Source organism: Aquarana catesbeiana, linkage group LG13, assembly GCF_042186555.1.
Source record: "Aquarana catesbeiana isolate 2022-GZ linkage group LG13, ASM4218655v1, whole genome shotgun sequence".
Lineage (NCBI taxonomy): Eukaryota > Metazoa > Chordata > Amphibia > Anura > Ranidae > Aquarana > Aquarana catesbeiana.
In genome coordinates, this window is record NC_133336.1 from 12980501 (window position 1) to 12998375 (window position 17875).

Here is a 17875-nt window from a genome sequence, read left to right on the forward strand (position 1 = left end):
GGTGAGTTGAACTATTTCAGTTTATATTACAATGTAATGATACAAATAATGTGTTTCAATTATCCTGACACCATAACAACCATGGTGCCAGGGATGATTGAAGCACTAACACCAGCCATTGCCTTGAAAATTTGCCTGCGAAAAATCCTTACCCTTCGCGCTTACCCTGAAGTATTTTTAGTCTACAATTAAAGCCAGTTATTTTCAGTGTTCTCGTGTATGGAGATATGTTTTTAATTGATCTATTGTAGAAGTCATCGATAAAGGACATGGTGTGTGTGTGTGGAGGGGGGGCAGCATTGAAGGACCCGGCCTTGGGGCGGCAAAGGGAGTAAATCCGGGCCTGGTCAGCGGGGTGGGTTGGTGAAGGGTCAGCCGGGTGGGCTGCTGAAGTCAGTCTGGAGGACTGGAGATGAGTCAGCGGGGTGGGCTGCTGAAGTCAGTCTGGAGGACTGGAGATGAGTCAGCCAGGTGGGCTGACTCTTGCTGAAGTCAAGTGGGCATAATCTCTCATCCCTATCCAATTTATTACCCTCAATAAATAACAAAAACAAAGTCACGGACTGTTCTCTGATTCTGGAGTGCTATGAAAATTTACTGTGCCTGGCTGTGCAGGGTTGGGGATCCAAGCACATCAAAAGTCCCTAGGGGGGGTGTGCTACATATATAAATATGTAAATGATAATAATAGTAACAAAACAAAAGACATACAACTAAATAGTATTGGCTAAAACATGACATTTCCAGGTCACCGATCATTCCATTTGATCTGATTAAAACCATTAATGTGATCTGAAACATCTACAGCTACATTGTAATCATTCCATTGTCGGGTTTTGTTGATCAATATGTGAATAACAAACACATTCATTTTTTTTTAAATCAAATATTGAGTCCTTTATAAAAAACAATAATATATAAAGAAAACAAACATGTCAAACCAGCTGGGGGAGAAACCCAGCAGGAGGAGCAACGGAGCATTGGGGGGTTATTTACTAAAGCTGGAGAGTGCAAAATCATGCTCACTTCTGCATAGAAACCAATCAGCTTCCAGGTTTTATTGCCAAAGCTTAAAGTGATTGTAAAGACCCGTTTTTTTTTTTTTTTTTCTTTAACCACTTCAGCCCTGGAAGTTTTACCCCCTTTCGTGACCAGGCCATTTTTTTTTTGCGATACGGCATTACCTTGCTTTAACTGACGATTGCGCGGTCGTGCGACGCTATACCCAAATAAAATGATTCTGGTGGTATTTGATCTCCTCTGCGTTTTTTTTTTTTTTGCGCTATAAACAATATTTTTTTACTTTCTGCTATAAAACATACCCATTAAAAAAAAAAATGTAAAAATCAAATCTATTCATCAGTTTAGGCCAATATGTATTCTGCTACATATAATAAGTGTATATTAATTGGTTTGCACAAAAGTTATAGTGTCTACAAACTACGTGATATATTTTTTGAATTTTTATTTTCTTTAATTGTTTTTTTACTAGTAATGGCGGCGATGGGCGATTTTTAGCGGGACTGCGACATTGCGGCGGACAAATCTGACACTAAGGGGTTGATTTACTAAAGGCAAGTCCACTCTGCATTACAAGTGCACTGCAGCGGGAGTGGGTTGCCACTGGCACGCGCGCCCGCTCCAGCCTCTGTGCACGAAATCACGCACAGGTACGTGATTTCACGCAGGAGGGGCCGCCCTGCCATGATATAGCTGCGTGGGGCGGTCCTTAAGAGGTTAAAAATAACAAACATGTTATACTTACCCTCTTCTGTGAAATTGGTCTTGCACAGAGCAGCCCCGATCCTCCTCTTCTCGGGTCCCTCTCTGGCACTCTTGGCCCCTCCCTCCTGTTGAGAGCCCCCACAGCAAGCAGCTTGCTATGGGGGTATCCGAGTCGAGTCGCAGCTCCCTGTGTCCATTCAGGCATGGAGCTGTGGTTCAGGCCCACCCCCATTCTCTCCTCATTGGCTAACTGACTTTGATTGGCAGCAGCGAGAGCCAATGGCTCAGAAGGGAGAGTACCGGATGGCCGAGGCACTCATGCACATTACAGGATATAGATGGGGCTCAGGTAAGTATTGGAGGGGGGGGGGCTGAAGGTTTTTTTTATCTTCATGCATAGAATGCACCTTCCGCTTTTACAACCTTTTAATTTGTACAAGCTGAGGTTAGAAGCTGATTGGTCTCTCTGCAGAAGTGAGGCTGATTTTGCACTCTCCAGCTTTAGTAAATAAACCTCAATGTCTCCTCTCCAGCCTTAATTTATTGGAATGAAGCCCTCCAGTCACTTCCTGCTACAGAGTGACAACGCTTCCCTGCAGGGTCTGACTGTACAGCGTTGTCACCACTACTGGAGGTTTAACTCCTGCCACGATTGTGAAGCAAACCATCAGGACCGTCCGTGGCACGTGCACACCCTGGCCACTGCCTTTGCAGTATACAGGGGAGCAGTAGGGGGGGGGGGGGGGCATGGCTTGTGTTTTTACCACCCCGGCGCCATTTTAAAAAAAATTGAGGGTAGCTAGCAATGTCAGCGGTGCGGCGGCGGGGGAGAGAGATGACATCTCTCATTGCCCGCACCGCTGTTCCGCCCTCCTCCTTCTGATGGCAGGCAGCATGGCAAGGGACATCCCAATCTGGTGGCAAGTGACATCCCCATCTGGTGGCAGGCATGGTGGCAAGTGACATCCCCATCTGGTGGCAGGCATAGTGGCAAGTGACATCCCCATCTGGTGGCAAGTGACATCCCCATCTGGTGGCAGGCATAGTGGCAAGTGACATCCCCATCTGGTGACAGGCATAGTGGCAAGTGACATCCCCATCTGGCGGCAGGCATAGTGGCAAGTGACATCCCCATCTGGTGGCAGGCATAGTGGCAAGTGACATCCCCATCTGGTGGCAGGCATAGTGGCAAGTGACACCCCCATCTGGTGGCAGGCATGGTGGCAAGCGACATCCCCATCTGGTGGCAGGCATAGTGGCAAGCGACATCCCCATCTGGTGGCAGCATAGTGGCAAGTGACACCCCCATCTGGTGGCAGGCAGCGTGGCAAGTGACATCCCCATCTGGTGGCAGGCAGCGTGGCAAGGGACATCCCCATCTGGTGGCAGGCAGCGTGGCAAGGGACATCCCCATCTGGCAGGCAGCGTGGCAAGGGACATCCCCATCTGGTGGCAGGCAGCGTGGCAAGGGACATCCCCATCTGGTGGCAGGCAGCGTGGCAAGTGACATCCCCATCTGGTGGCAGGCATGGTGGCAAGTGACATCTCCATCTGGTGGCAGGCAGCGTGGCAAGTGACATCTCCATCTGGTGGCAGGCAGCGTGGCAAGTGACATCCCCATCTGGTGGCAGGCATGGTGGCAAGTGACATCCCCATCTGGTGGCAGGCAGCGTGGCAAGTGACATCCCCATCTGGTGGCAGGCAGCGTGGCAAGTGACATCCCCATCTGGTGGCAGGCAGCGTGGCAAGTGACATCCCCATCTGGTGGCAGGCAGCGTAGCAAGTGACATCCCCATCTGGTGGCAGGCATAGTGGCAAGTGACATCCCCATCTGATGGCAGGCATAGTGGCAAGTGACATCCCCATCTGGCAGTGACAAGAGATGGTGGCAAGTGACACGCTCAGGGCTCCCAATGATTCTGCATTATGGTGAGTTGAACTATTTCAGTTTATATTACAATGTAATGATACAAATAATGTGTTTCAATTATCCTGACACCATAACAACCATGGTGCCAGGGATGATTGAAGCACTAACACCAGCCATTGCCTTGAAAATTTGCCTGCGAAAAATCCTTACCCTTCGCGCTTACCCTGAAGTATTTTTAGTCTACAATTAAAGCCAGTTATTTTCAGTGTTCTCGTGTATGGAGATATGTTTTTAATTGATCTATTGTAGAAGTCATCGATAAAGGACATGGTGTGTGTGTGTGGAGGGGGGGCAGCATTGAAGGACCCGGCCTTGGGGCGGCAAAGGGAGTAAATCCGGGCCTGGTCAGCGGGGTGGGTTGGTGAAGGGTCAGCCAGGTGGGCTGCTGAAGTCAGTCTGGAGGACTGGTGAAGAGTCAGCCAGGTGGGCTGACTCTTGCTGAAGTCAAGTGGGCATAATCTCTCATCCCTATCCAATTTATTACCCTCAATAAATAACAAAAACAAAGTCACGGACTGTTCTCTGATTCTGGAGTGCTATGAAAATTTACTGTGCCTGGCTGTGCAGGGTTGGGGATCCAAGCACATCAGAAGTCCCTAGGGGGGGTGTGCTACATATATAAATATGTAAATGATAATAATAGTAACAAAACAAAAGACATACAACTAAATAGTATTGGCTAAAACATGACATTTCCAGGTCACCGATCATTCCATTTGATCTGATTAAAACCATTAATGTGATCTGAAACATCTACAGCTACATTGTAATCATTCCATTGTCGGGTTTTGTTGATCAATATGTGAATAACAAACACATTCATTTTTTTTTAAATCAAATATTGAGTCCTTTATAAAAAACAATAATATATAAAGAAAACAAACATGTCAAACCAGCTGGGGGAGAAACCCAGCAGGAGCAACGGAGCAATGGGGGGTTATTTACTAAAGCTGGAGAGTGCAAAATCAGGCTCACTTCTGCATAGAAACCAATCAGCTTCCAGGTTTTATTGCCAAAGCTTAAAGTGATTGTAAAGACCCGTTTTTTTTGTTTTTTTTTCTTTAACCACTTCAGCCCTGGAAGTTTTACCCCCTTTCGTGACCAGGCCATTTTTTTTTTGCGATACGGCATTACCTTGCTTTAACTGACGATTGCGCGGTCGTGCGACGCTATACCCAAATAAAATTATTCTGGTGGTATTTGATCTCCTCTGCGTTTTTTTTTTTTTTTGCGCTATAAACAATATTTTTTTACTTTCTGCTATAAAACATACCCATTAAAAAAAAAAATGTAAAAATCAAATCTATTCGTCAGTTTAGGCCAATATGTATTCTGCTACATATTTTTGGTAAAAAAAAAAAAAAATCCCAATAAGCGTATATTGATTGGTTTGCACAAAAGTTATAGTGTCTACAAACTACGTGATATATTTTTTGAATTTTTATTTTCTTTAATTGTTTTTTTACTAGTAATGGCGGCGATGGGCGATTTTTAGCGGGACTGCGACATTGCGGCGGACAAATCTGACACTAAGGGGTTGATTTACTAAAGGCAAGTCCACTCTGCATTACAAGTGCACTGCAGCGGGAGTGGGTTGCCACTGGCACGCGCGCCCGCTCCAGCCTCTGTGCACGAAATCACGCACAGGTACGTGATTTCACGCAGGAGGGGCCGCCCTGCCATGATATAGCTGCGTGGGGCGGTCCTTAAGAGGTTAAAAATAACAAACATGTTATACTTACCCTCTTCTGTGAAATTGGTCTTGCACAGAGCAGCCCCGATCCTCCTCTTCTCGGGTCCCTCTCTGGCACTCTTGGCCCCTCCCTCCTGTTGAGAGCCCCCACAGCAAGCAGCTTGCTATGGGGTATCCGAGTCGAGTTGCAGCTCCCTGTGTCCATTCAGGCACGGAGCCGCGGTTCAGGCCCGCCCCCATTCTCTCCTCATTGGCTAACTGACTTTGATTGGCAGCAGCGAGAGCCAATGGCTCAGAAGGGAGAGTACCGGATGGCCGAGGCACTCATGCACATTACAGGATATAGATGGGGCTCAGGTAAGTATTGGAGGGGGGGGGGCTGAAGGTTTTTTTTATCTTCATGCATAGAATGCACCTTCCGCTTTTACAACCTTTTAATTTGTACACGCTGAGGTTAGAAGCTGATTGGTCTCTCTGCAGAAGTGAGGCTGATTTTGCACTCTCCAGCTTTAGTAAATAAACCTCAATGTCTCCTCTCCAGCCTTAATTTATTGGAATGAAGCCCTCCAGTCACTTCCTGCTACAGAGTGACAACGCTTCCCTGCAGGGTCTGACTGTACAGCGTTGTCACCACTACTGGAGGTTTAACTCCTGCCACGATTGTGAAGCAAACCATCAGGACCGTCCATGGCACGTGCACACCCTGGCCACTGCCTTTGCAGTATACAGGGGAGCAGTAGGGGGGGGGGGCATGGCTTGTGTTTTTACCACCCCCCCCCCAACCACAAGTGTAAACAAGCCCTTACATGCGAGTCAAGCAGACAAATCCTGTTTGATAGAAAACTGTAAATATTCACCTTTATAGCAACCAAACTCTGCTCTGATCCTGCAAAGTCGTGTCCCCAAAGCCTGCAGAGAAACCAAAACTTCCTGGAGTGTCGAAGTCCCGGGTCCCCTACAGATCTCTACAGCTCTGGAGTGGCCATCAGAGACCTTAATATCATCGAGCCGCTCTGGGGAGATCTTCAATGTTCGGTTCTTGTAAGAAGACAAAAGACTTTGCATGACCTTGGAGGCATTTTGCCAAGACGAATGGGCAGCTCTGCCACCTGCAAGAATTCGGGGGTCTCATACACAACTATTACAAAAGACTGACCGCTGTCATTGATGCTAAAGGGGGCAATACACGGAATTAAGGACTAAGGGGGTGAAGACTTTTGAACAGGGGGCATTTCATTGGTTCACTTGTTGCCATGTTTTGTTTTATGATTGGGTCATTTTGTTATCACCTACAGTTACAGAATATGAATCCCATAAGAAATACAAGAAATTAGTTTTGCCGGCTCACTCTTTAAAAATGGTCCATTCCTGTATATCACAGATTCTACAAGGGGAGGCAAACTTTTGAGCACAACTGTATATACTGTATATAGATATTCTTAGGATGGAAGAGATACATTGTACTTAAAATAGACATGTGATTAGCTAATACTGACTCTTTAACCACTTTGCACCTGTGCTATAGCCGAAAGACGGGAGGGTGGCTGCGCGCTCTGTGATCGCCGAATCCTTGGGACTCGGCTGATCACAGAGCAAAGTAAAGGGCCAATCACAACCGGCCCATTTACCACCTGATCAGCTGTCAGCCAATGACAGCTGATCACGGAAGTAAACAGGAGCCAGTTCTGGCTTTTTTCTTTCTTTGCGATGTCAGCGTGAAGAAAAGAAGCAAGCCATTAACCGGCTTCTGTTAGAGGGACATCGATCCCCCTAGTAAACACCTGTGCTGCAAATCAGTGCCACCTATCAGTGCCCATCAGTACTGCTAATCAGTGCCCACCAGTGCCACCCATCAGTGCTGCCAATCCATGCCCATCAGTGCCTCATCATCAGTACCCACCAGTGCCACCTCCATGTTGCCTAACAGTGCCAATCAGTGCCACCTATCAGTGCCACCTATCAGTGCCCATCAGTACTGCTAATCAGTGCCCACCAGTGCCACCTCCATGTTGCCTAACAGTGCCAATCAGTGCCACCTATCAGTGCCCATCAGTACTGCTAATCAGTGCCCACCAGTGTCACCTCTTAGTGCTCACCAGTGCCACCTATCAGTGCCCATCAGTGCTGCCAATCCGTGCCCATCAGTGTCTCATCATCAGTGCCCACCAGTAACACCTATCAGTGCCACCTCAGTGTTGCCTATCAGTGCCAATCAGTGCCACCTATCAGTGCCCATCAATACTGTTAATCAGTGCCCACCAGTGCCACCTATCAGTGCCCATCAATACTGCTAATAAGTGCAAACCAGTGCCACCTATCAGTGCCCACCAGTGTTGCCAATCAGTGCCCAATAGTGCCTCATCATCAGTGCCCACCAGTGCCACCTCCGTGTTGCCTATCAGTGCCCATCAGTGCCACATATTAGTGCCCATCAGTGCCACCCATCAGTGCAGCCTCATCAGTGCCTCCTGATCAGTGCCCACCAGTGCTGCCTCATCAGTGCCACCTATCAGTGCCAATCAGAGAAGGAAAAAAATTACCTGTTTGCAACATTTTATAACAAAAATATGAAAAAGGTTTTTGTTTTTTTTTTCTTTAAAATTTCGGTTATTTTTTTGTTTGTTTAGCAAAAAATAAAAACCCCAGTGGTGAATAAATACCACCAAAAGAAAGCTCTATTAGTCTGAAAAAAATTCTAAAAATGTCATATGGGTACAGTATAGCATGACCGCGGCCTGGGCAGGAAAGGGGTGAAAGTGCCCAGTAAGCAAGAGGTTAAAATCATGTGCATTATGAAGTTTAGTGATTGCTCAACTAGATAGAATGGGGAAGGGCTGGGACTTTTATTGCAGCCCATAGAGAGGTTCGGCTCACTTCCTGTCCAGGTGACCACACAGGAGGTGTGGGGAAATCTCTGTAATGGGGACAAAAAAACAGCAAAAACTCTTTTCAGCTCTATCTAGAAAGAAAAAAGAAAAAATCTCCAAGCTCCTCCTGTATTTGGTGACACAGAAATGAATTGGAATGCCAGCTGAGCGTTCAGCCCGCCGTCTCTTCAGGGGAGCGGACGGGATTTCGCCATGTGTTGTGACATATGTTGTGGCAGCTTTCATATACACACCACGCTGCGATACTTACCCCTATGCTGGCATTAGGCATCTCTCCTGCTGTGCCTAGTGATCCGAGTCAGCTGCATTGTGAGATGGAAAATCCGCTCAGAGACACAGAAATCCTTCCAAAAAAAAAAAACAATACATTTTGTTTATAGCATATCCATCGATCTAAAGGCCCATTGCACATGTGCATTGCGAGTATGTGCTTCTACAATGCATGGTAACACACCTTCTCTATGTGCGGTGCACTGACATCCATCCATTCATTGTACAGCCCAACACACTGCAGTGCCTTAATGGGCCCTAAAGCTGCATTCACACCTGAGCGTAACCGGAATCGCGGCAAAACGCGCGCCTGCGATGCCATTGCTTCTCAATGGCACCCCGAACGCGGTGTGATTTTTGCCGCAATTGTCCAGCGACAAAACATGCAAAAATCACAATGCCGAACGCGCCCAGCTCTGTGCAAAATTTGGTACTTGCGCTTGTTTGGTGCATTTTGTTTAACCACTTCGGCCCCCCGGGAAGATTTGGCTGCTCAACGACCGGGCCATTTTTTGCGATACGGCACTGCGTCGCTTTAACCGACAATTGCGCAGTCGTGCCACGCTGCTGCGCCCAAACAAAAATTGACGTCCTTTTTTTTTTCCCCCCACAAGTAGAGATTTCTTTTGGTGGTATTTGATCACCTCTGCGTTTTTCATTTTTTGCGATATAAACAAGAAAAAGAGCAACAATTTTGGAAATAAAAAAAACACTATTTACGAAAAGGCAAATCCACTTTGCACTGCAAGTGCACTTGGAAGTGAAGTCGCTGTAGATCTGAGGGGGACATGCAAGGAAAATAAAAAACAGCATTGTAGCTTGCACATGATTGGTTGATAAAATCAGCAGAGCTTCCCCCTCATTTCAGATCTTCCCCTCAGATCTACACCGACTGCAATCACAGTGCACTTTTAGTGCAAAGAGGATTTGCCTTTCGTAAATAACCCCCAATACTTTGTACTTTTTACTATAATAAATAGCCCCACTTTTTTTTTTTTTTTTTTAAAAAAGCTAATTTTTTTCCTCAGTTTAGACCGGTATGTATTCTTCTACATATTTTTGGTAAAAAAAAAAAAAAAAATAGCAAAAAAAATAGCAATAAGCATATATTGATTGGTTTGCGCAAAAGTTATAGCGTTTACAAAATAGGGGATAGATATATGGCATTTTCATTATTATTATTTTTTTTTTTACTAGTAATGGCGGCGATTTTTATCGGGACTGTGACATTATGGCGGACACATCGGATACTTTTGACACATTTTTGGGTCAAATGGCAATTATACAGCGATCAGAGCTATAAAAATGCACTGATTACTGTATAAATGTCACTGGCAGGGAAGGGGTTAACACTAGGGGGCGATCAAGGGGTTAACTGTGTTCCCTGACTGTGTGTTCTAACTGTGGGGGGGGGGAGGGGACTGACTAGAGGAGATGAGAGATCGTGGTTCCCAGCTCGTAGGAACTCATGATCTCTTACTAAAGGCAAATAGAGCGGTTGATTTACTATAGGCCAATAGAACGTGCACCTTGGAAAGCGCAATTGAACTCTACAAGTGCAGTTGCTCTAAAGCTTTGTAAATGAGGTAAAGCTTCACTTTGCAAAGGATACCCAATCACATGCAAGGAAAATAAAAAAAACAGCATTTTGCACATGATTTGTTGATGAAAGTCAGCAGAGCTGCTCATTTACTAAACTCTGGAGCAACTGCTCTTGCCGTGTGCAACTGCACTTTCCAGAGTGCACAGTCTTTTTGCCTTTAGTAAATCAACCCCAAACTGTGCACTTTGCAAGAGCAGTTGCTCCAGAGTTTAGTAAATGAACAGAAGCTCTGATGACTTCCCACATCCAATCATGTGCAAGCAAAAATGCAGTTTTTTTACATTTTCCTTGCACATGATTGGGTATGGGTGAAGCCTTATCTCATTTACTAAGCTCTGGAGCAACTGCACTTTGCAAAGTGCACAGTCTATTTGCCTTTAGTAAATCAACCCCATAGTGTTCATTCAGGAAAGGAAGAGACTGGTGAATGTGACATCGTATTGTACACCTTCCAACCTTCTGAGATGGGAATGAGGGAAACCTATTAGCAAAAGTATGTAGGTATAGGACACACCCCCTGCCACGCCCCCCTTAAAGGAGAATTGTACAAAAAAAAATGATTGGTTAAACCAGAGGCTTTAATAGGCTTCAATATAGGGTGTGCTCGGGTCGCAGAGAGTGCGCTCCCATCCCATCCAGGTGTGTTACAACAGCGAATGAATATTTGCCGTTGTAACACTGATCCTCCTTCTGGCCAATCAGGAAGATGGTTTTGACACTGGTCACCAGTGGCGGCTGGTGCTCAAAATTTTTGGGGGAGCGCAAAAAAAATGTTGAAAAAAATCATCAATTGCAGCCACTGTGCCCTCAAATGCTGCCACTGTTCACATTAAACGCTACCACTGTGCCCATGAAAACGCTGCCACTGTGCCCTCAAATGCTGCCACTGTGCACATTAAACGCTACCACTGTGCCATCAAATGCTGCCACTGTGCCCATCAAACGCTGCCACTGTGCCCATCAAATGCTGCCACTGTGCCCATCAAATGCTGCCACTGTGTCCATCAAATGCTGCCACTGTGCCCATCAAATGCTGCCACTGTGTCCATCAAATGCTGCCACTGCGCCCATCAAATGCTGCCACTGTGCCCATCAAATGCTGCCAGTGTGCCCATCAAATGCTGCCAGTGTGCCCATTAAATGCAGTGTGCCCCCTCTCGCTCACCGTCTGCCCGGCACTTACCCTGTCTTGGAGGGGCAGCGGGTGACAGTGACGAGCGGGGTCTTTCGTGCGTCTCCTGCTATCCTCATCTCCTGTCCTCTCCTCCTTATAGGCATCCAATAGCGGCGCCTGTTGTTTCAGCCAATCAGGTGACAGGTAACAGACTCGAGCACCTGATTGGCGGAGAGGCGGTTTAGTGTTAGAAAAGCGAATATTCATTCGCTTTTCTAACACACAGCAGAGTGACCTGCGAGCACCCAGCATGGTGCTCGCAGGTCACCTGTTTTGACGCCTATTAGAGCCTATGGCTCTAATCAGGTGCTTTAAAAACATCCCCCCGCCGCTGTGATTCAGGCGCCCGAAAAGGGCCCGGGTGCCTGAATAGGGGGTGGCAGCACCGGCCATAGATAGATTCATGCAATGCATGAATCTATCTATTGGCGCTAGAGGGGAGTGGCAGGAGACTGGGCGGCACCCATTCGCCCTCATTGCACGGGCCGCCACTGCCGGTCACCCGATTGGTTGAAAGGACAGGCGATCCTATGGGACGCCTAGGAGGAGGAGGGGAGGAGCTGGAAGCCGCCATGGAGGAGAGGACACAGAGCCGAGCCGCTGCAACATGAGGCCTTTTGTTTGCCGCCCCCCCCCAAAAAAAAAAAAAAAAAAAAAACACACCAGCCTCCACTAGATCTATGACCACTAATAAACATTTCTGAATCCAGAGATTCTACAATGATCTGCCATTATAAGACTACAGATTTACCAAAACAGAAAATTGTGACTCACAATGGAATTGATGGAACGTCTTATTGTGTCTTCATTTTTCCCACAGAAAGAACAGAGACCAGAGAACTCTGCAAAGGGAATTGATTATCACACGGCCTCCGTCTGTAATGTCAGATGTCAGAGTTGTCTGCCATCCCAGCAGAGAAGCTCCGACCATCACGAGTCGTCTGTACAGCCAGGAAAGCAGGTGACACGTCACGTCTTGTATTCTTTCTTTAGAGTCCCGGAGCCCGGCCCGCAGCTCCTTTCATATTTATTGTGGCCCCCCCAGCAGCCAGTAATAGTGAGAGAAATGATCGATTGTCAGTGTTCTGCTTCAGCAATCTAAGCACTGAAAATGTGATCTCTATAACCAGGGGTGGACTGACAACTCATGGGGCCCCCGGGCAATAGGAGATTATGGGGCCACACAGTATACACACACACAGTATACAATCACACAGTATACACATACATGTACACACGGTATACACAGACATGTTTCTATTGGCTGAGAAGGTACTGGAGAGGTGGGGCAGCTACAATCTCGGGATTTTTAGACCAAAAGGATGTCGGTAAGGGACATTTCAGAGACATCACAGATTTATACATACTGTCCCTGGTTTTACTGAGGCTGGCAACCCTGATGGGGCCCCCTAGTGGCCCAGGGCCCTCGGGCAGTGCCCCAGTGGCTCAATGGTCAGTCCGCCCCTGTCTATAACTGACCCAGATGTGGTGAGATCGCCTAAAGAGGAACTTCACTGCATCTGAGCACCAATTCCAAAATGCTATTTCCTTCATTTGTAATATTTATCACAACCCCCCTCCCCCCCAATCCATCCATCCATATCCCCTTGCTAAATTTTGTTGAAAAAACACGTTGAAAAACACCCTTTAGCATTTCTAGCTGCGGCCATCTTGAGTAAGGGCAGACGATTCTTGTAGCATTTACCAGGTGGCGGGCTCTGTGATCACTGCATCCTTCAGACACACCTGATCTTAGATCGGGGTAAAGGGCCAATCACAGCAGCCCTTTACCATGTGATCAACTGTGTCCAATGACAGCTGATCATGATGTAAGCACAAGCCAGTTATCGGCATTCCTTTCCTCACACTGGTTATGGAACCCCCCTGTTTTAGTTATATAATCCCATCCTTGGTGGCAAGGAGTCTGCATAGGTGTTAATTCCTCAATTTACATGGCTGAAGTTGTGAATCGTCCTCTTTCGGGGACAGGGAAGAGTACGATGGCCAGAGAGGACAACTAATTTGCAAGAGGAGAAAAACAGGCCACTGGCATCAAACTGGAACAACCATCCTTAAACATGGGTGGGGGGCCTCCGGGACCCTCTGTCCACCACATATGATGCCGTTCTAACATTTAACCTGCCCATTTAACAACAATTCACACCTTCAGCCATATGATTCAAAACATTAACACCTATGCAGACACCAAGAATGGGATGATGAAACGAGGGGGGGGGGGGGTGTTCCACAACTTCCGAACCTCCTATCCTGTTTTCAACATTACTTGGTGATAGGATGAAGTTGTCTGTGCTACCTGTGTGGCATTGGGGTGATTATACTTATGTGGTAGGTGCTTTTTCCCAATGCGTTGCGCAAGTCCAAACTGTATTTTAGGATGTGGCAGCCCACTTTTATTGAACAAAACTGAAAGTTCACATAAACATTAGTTGCCCACGAAGGGGTTTCCTCCACCATCAACATGAATAGTCAACTGGCTCCCTTGTCAGCAGCACCACCGCTCTCCTCTTCTGGTTCTCTTGGCTCACTCAGCCTTTAGTCACAGCGCCCTTCTGCACGGCCCACTCCTGGCCTCTGGATAGGGGTTCTCCTGACACCCTGATTGGAGTCCACCTGACTCCTGGGACAAGACCTCCTGTCTCCTGGCTGGGGCTTCTCTGACCCCTGGGTGAGATCTCCTGTCTCCTGACTCCCAGCTGGGGCCCCTCTGACCCCTGGGTGAGATCTCCTGTCTCCTGACTCCCAGCTGGGGCCCCTCTGACCCCTGGGTGAGATCTCCTGTCTCCTGACTCCCAGCTGGGGCCCCTCTGACCCCTGGGTGAGATCTCCTGTCTCCTGACTCCTGGCTGGAGTTCCTCTGACCCCTTGGTGAGACCACCTATCTCTGGGCTTCTGGCTGGGGCCCCTCTGAGCCCTGGGTGAGACCTCCTGTCTCTGTAAGAGAAACTCCATTGAAATCTTAAGGCCATTAGGACGCACACGCAAAAGTATTAGCAAGTGCACAAGAAGAAATGTGCATATGCGCATGCACGCGCACGCCACATGCACGTGCACTAGCACCAAACGGCCTATTTAAGCTGGACTATGGCATAAACAGATTGCTCAGTGGTCTTCAGCAAGTTCCTGTTTAACCTGCGCCTTGACTTGCTATATCTGCCTACCCGTGCCCTTGACCAATCTCTGGATTCCTGCCTGGCTATTGCGACCTTGGCTTGTACTCTGACCCTGCTCCTGTCTTGTGCCTCGAAGCCTGAATGTGTACCGACCCTGGCCTGTACCCTGACACTGCCTCCGTCATGTTCCTGTACCTTCACTGCCCGGCTGTTAATGATCTTTTCACTTTTGTCCTGGCTACGCTCCTGTCCACTGATCAAGCTTCTCCGTGTTCCAGTTCCTGTCTGGTGAGCCACGGTCCTCTGCTTCCTGGAAACCTCAGCTGGCGCTGCCTGTTATACCGGCCCTCGTGCCCCTCTGTGTCCTCACACCTCCTGTCATCAGTACCAGGGGTGTTGGACAAGAGGTGCAAGAGAAGCCCCCTCTACAGCTCAATCTCCACCAGGTATGTGACTCTCCTAACGCCTGGCTGGGGCTCCTCTGACCCCCGGGTGAGACCTCCTATCTCCTGACTCCTGGCTAGGGCCCCTTTGACCCCTTGTTGAGACCTCTTGTCTCCTGACTCCTGGCTGGGGCCCCTCTGACCCCCGGGTGAGACCTCCTATCTCCTGACTCCTGGCTGGAGCTCCTCTGACCCCCGGGTGAGACCTCCTATCTCCTGACTCCTGTCTGGGGCCCCTCTGACCCCTTGTTGAGACCTCTTGTCTCCTGACTCCTGGCTAGGGCCCCTCTGACCCCTGGTTGAGACCTCTTGTCTCTTGATCCTGGCTGGGGCACATCTGATCCCTAGGTGAGACCTCCTGTCTCTTGGCTGGGACCCCTCTCACCCCTGAGTGAGACCTCCTGTTTCCTAACTCCTGGCTGGGCCCCTCTGAACTCTGGGTAGGACTTCCTGTCTCCAATATGGGAGTAGGGTTGCCACCTTTTCTTCAAGCCACACCCAAACACTTTAGCGGCCTGGGATACCTTTGGGTGCCCCAAGGAGAGTAGTAATGTGGTGCGTATAGTGTGCTGGAGTGAACAGTGGGTGTAGCTAAATTGCTCTTGCTGACATCATCACCGTGCCCCCAGTGATGCCGAACCTGCCCCAAAAACAGCCGCCCGCAGCTCCCCGGTGCCAACAGATTTGTGTTTGACTATCTTGGTTACTTGGGGAGCCACAGCCCGGTCTGAATAATGTGTCCGGGTTTCAGTCCACCTGAGACCTGGAAACAAGATTCAAAATCTTGTGAATCCCGGACAGGTGGCAACCCTATATGGGAGCTGTCTCCAAATTGGTAGCCCTGAGCTATCCTCAGGCTTGAGTATTTAATGACCTTGCACAGCTGTGTCCTCAAATAGGCTACAGGCACCCAGTAAAATCCAAATACGGGATTGAAGGTTCCGTTCTACTGAAGACACTTTGGAACCCTCAAGCTCCAGACCCCAATCCGGGGACTACAGAATCCAGAGAGAGACAAAAACACAGCTTTCTTTCTCTACTCAGAAACGATAGTGTGGAACCTCCCAGAGAAACTACGAGATGTCTTCAACATTACAGAACAAGTCCAGTTGAATGTGAAGACTATTACTAGATACATCATGACCTGGATACATGAGAACCTTCACAGACTCTGAATATGCAATGGAGAGATGAAGATTGCATTTTGTAAAAATAAATAAATGTTTTACATTTTTGCCTCGAGTTGAAACAGCTGCTACTATGCAAATTAGTGAATTTCCTGAAGCAAACCCCCAGAATATCCCCAGCCTGGGATCTACAGACACATAATTATCTCAGACATAGACGGAGAATAATTCACCGTTCAAACTTTGTTTCGAAACTTTGACGCTTTTCACGGTCATTGGATTCAAGGGGATTAAATGTATTTTCTTTTTCAAAACCCCTCTTACTTTCCTTGCTTTGGCATCCAGAAAAAAAATGACTGACCCACCCAGCGAAGCCAGGTGGTATTCTGTGGTGATCTGCAGCTCAACTTTTGGCAGAGCAAACGCATCTAACAAATGTGTGCGTTTGCAGCCACTGAAATGCGTGGGTTTGGTGCGGGGCGCGGTTGTAAAAATAGTGCAGTCCATCGAAATGAATGGGCTGTAGAAAACAGAAATGTGCAAAATTGCGTGCACTCCGGTGTGATCCTAATGCCGCATACACACGGCCCGACTTGCGAACGGGCTAAACTCCGTCGGTATTTCCGACGGAAAGATTTAGAACATGTTCTATATGAGTCCCTCGGAAATGCTGACAAAAAAAGTCAGATGGGGCGTACACACGGTTGGAGTGTCCGACTGAAAGCTCCCATCTGACTTTTTCTGTCGGGAAGTCCGGCCGTGTGTACGCGGCATAAGGGCCCTTTCACACTGGGGGCGGTTTGCAGGCGCTATTGCGCTAATAATACCGCCTGCAAACCGACCCGAAAGTGCCGCTGCTTTGTATCCAGTGTGAAAGCCCTGGGGGGCTTTCACACTGGAGCGGTGCGCTAGCAGGACGGGAAAAAAAAGTCATGCTAGCAGCATCTTCAGAGCGGTGAAGGAGCGGAGTGTATACCGCTCCTTCACCGCTCCTGCCCATTGAAATCAATGGGACAGCGCGGCTATACGGCCGGCAAAGCGCCTCTGCAGAGGCGCTTTGCTGTGGTTTTTAACCCTTTCTCGGCCGCTAGCGGGGGGGTAAAACTGCCCCCGCTAGCGGCCGAATACCGACGGTAAAGCGCCACTTACAATATCGGCGCTTTACCGCCGACGCCACCCCCGCCCTAAGAGTTCATTTACAGCAGGTGCAGTGGGACTGCATTCAGAGACTATTCCGGTGCAATCCCACCGCAATACAGGGCAAAATACCTTGCCTCCATGGTGGCCAGTTCACACCACCGCGTTGTGGCAGGGCTGTAGATAATTTTTTTTTCCTGGGGGGGGGATTCTGGTCTTTCAAACTTAAAGGCATCATTTACACTTTTATGTTGGGGGAGGTACGGTAAAAACCGGTGACAGCAGAGAGGGGACATGAGACTTTGCAATGCAGCGCAGCAAAAATTATCCCCATTCAACTGAATAGAACGCAATGCACACAGTTGTGGTGCGGTAGTGTACTTATTAGTACAGCAAGCTCCTCCTAAGCTCCCTAGTTTTTTTTTTTTCCTTCAGCCCACTGGGTTGAACTAAAAAAAACTTACCGTGCGAACCAGGCTTTAGATCTCATTCATATGTTCTAAATGGCCATGGAATGGCAAATATTCCATAAATACCTACAGCCAGGATCCCAGATGTTCCAATTTTTGTCAGCTGCTCAGCCTGTTCAGCCAAGTGATGGGCTGAAAAGGGACACTACTGTTAACATGTATCTGTCCACACCTTTGGTCTCCGTGATTGTACTCTTCACTGGTTCTCTTCCTACTTATCCAACCGCACCTTTAGCGTTTCTTACAACTCTACGTCCTCCTCTCCTCTTCCTTTCTCTGTTGGG